Here is a 2,407-nt window from a genome sequence, read left to right as displayed (position 1 = left end):
TTGTAATAAGGAAGGAGGTAAAAAGATCCCTGAGGTGTGTGGGCAAACCCTGTCTCAGCCCATGGGGCTTTCATGGAGCTCAGCTCTCACTCCAGCTGCCTGGCTCTTGCTTCCCCCTTCTCTTGGCAACACATGCTGCCTCTCCCCTGCCCCCTCTCCCTCCAGTTCCTTGTGACAGGCTTACAAATCCTGGGACCCCTGATGCTGGAATGGCATTTTGGCCTAGCTGGAGTTGTTTATAAGCACAGAGCTTTGATGCTGTCTCCAAAGCCTCTGGAGAGCTGAGAAAGGGCTATTTTTCACGTGATGCTTTTGGAGAATGCTATGGGAAAAGGTCAAGGGACAGAGTGGGAACGAGTAGGTCACATACTCATTGGTTTAGGGCACCACGACAACATTGGTTCTTTAAGATCTCAGAGCCTGCTTTGTAAAAATAAGCACCTCTCAGTGAGCTGCCTGGGAAAGAACAGGGGCACGCCTCCTGCGAGCGGATGTTCGCCGCGTTCCTTCTCTTGCCTTGGCAATCGCTGTGTCTCGGCGTCCCTGTGAGCCAGGCAGGTCCCACAAACGGTGTGCAGCATTCTAAAAAGCCTCTTTGCTTACTGCTTTGACCTTTGTAATACAAGGAGATGTTTTGTAAGAGCAGGGGCCTTCTGCACCTGACACAGGATGGGGTCTGGGAGCAGTGCTGGAGGATTCCTTAGTCCCTCCCCATGTCAACACCCCGGGTCTGTGGGCAAAAAGAGCTCAATCCTGAACAGCTGTTTGCCTTTTGGTTTTGCATGTTATCTCTCATTTAAATTGGGGTGGGGGGAAGCAGTCTAACAAGTCCTTCTTCCTTTCTTCCTCCCAGCTTCACACACACTACATCGATCAGTGGGAGTGTGTGGGGGGGGGCGTGCTGAGAAGGAACAGGAAGCAGAGGGGTGAGCTGGCAAGTCATTTACATTGGAAATAGAAGCTGAATGTGCATTTCCCTACTGCTGCTATCAATCACTTAGGTTTCCTGTATGCTATGGAATAGAGGAATGGAGTTTGCTTGCTTCCCACTTCCCCCGGGAATGGAAACACTGATTTGTTTCACTGCCTAGAAATGCTGATCACTCAAAACATTTATTGTTTCAGAGACACGTGCGGTTCTGAAGCTGAATTTTTCAGCTTCCTCTTATCTGGTCTTCAGAAATGTCTTCAGATGTCCTGCAGACCTAGGGAATTACTCTGCTCTGGTAGAGATGTAAAGGTGCTGTTGCAGTAGTATAGAAAAGCCCACAGGCAGCTGAGCAGGTGCTTTTCTGCAGAACCCTGGCAGATACCCTCTGGTCCCCATCAAACCTGATGCTTTGTTCATGTGACCTGGCACCTGATCCAGTGAGATGAGGTTTTGAGAGTCCTAAGGTCCTGCATGTCATTGAAGCCCTTCAGTGATTTTTTTATGAGGTAACAAATCTGTTGAGAGAAAATTACAGTGGGAACTATATGGAACAGACAGATCAGTATGTTTTCACTGTTCAGCTCTGTTGGAAGGGTTGGGGACAGCAGTAGAAACAGAACATGGAACTGAGAAAAGAATAGAAAAGAAAAACAGAAGGAAAGAGTAGGACAAACTGGAAAATGAATGAAAAGTCCATATTAAATAGCAGAAATGAAGAAAGTGTAGAAGAATTCAGGTGGCCTTGCAAACCAAGAAGGTACAGTAAAAATGCCCCACCGTGTATTCACTCCCCTTGTGATAATGCAAAGGTCTGGCACACTTCTGCAGTTTTTAGGTGGTATCTGGTCCCTGATTAAGAAACATCTTCCTCTCATTTAACAACCTCTCATTAGCCAAATTCTCATCCTGCAGAGGAAGTGCTGACCTAGTTCCTACATGGGGGCAATCGGGCTGTGGACAGTTTGGGACTCATGGATAACCAAAGGGGTGGGGCACCAAAACTCTTGTGTGACTCCAGCAGCCCTTGTTTGGCTATGACAGGGCTGGTTATGACAGGGTGTCTTGAAAGCTTCTGTGATGGCTGGAACTGGAATGTTGTTGGTATTCAGTTCAGTTGCTGTAATAAAGAGGCTGGTGAGGCACCATGTCCTTGAAGCATGGCTGTGGCCAGGAAACCTCTCCTGGCCGTGGGGGACTGGCGCCCTGTTCCCTGGGGATGTGAGCTCAGCAGCCTTTATGAGCTCAACCACTGTGGGTTGGGATAGCAACTCAGAGGGGACCTGTCGGAAAACCCAGGGGCTGGAAGGAAATGCTGCTGATGACTCAATAGGCAAGGCTCTTCCCTCTGTTGATGTTGGAGCTGAGCCACACAGACACGTCCCTCCATAATTACCTACCAGTTACTTACAGCCCATGTTTTGTAACCACTGGCATTCCCCTTTGTTGTCCTTGCACCTGGAGTCGTGAGGCTCCAAT

General features: G+C 48.7%; 1 long non-coding RNA gene across 1 annotated transcript; it reads right to left on the bottom strand.

Moving 5' to 3' along the window:
- Positions 1-1,094: 1,094 nt before the first annotated feature.
- Positions 1,095-2,090, bottom strand: LOC113983278. The gene is made up of 2 exons (XR_005562794.1): positions 1,709-2,090; positions 1,095-1,446 (listed from the first exon to the last, which is right to left on the bottom strand). It is a non-coding gene; the product is annotated as an uncharacterized LOC113983278 (long non-coding RNA).
- Between the last annotated feature and the right edge of the window lie 317 nt (positions 2,091-2,407).

Source organism: Pipra filicauda, unplaced genomic scaffold (genome assembly GCF_003945595.2).
Source record: "Pipra filicauda isolate LSUMZ 115617 unplaced genomic scaffold, ASM394559v2 scaffold161_size1661140_pilon, whole genome shotgun sequence".
NCBI classification, from domain to species: domain Eukaryota; kingdom Metazoa; phylum Chordata; class Aves; order Passeriformes; family Pipridae; genus Pipra; species Pipra filicauda.
Note: the sequence above shows the minus strand (reverse complement) of the source record. Positions and strands in the feature narration are given on the sequence as shown.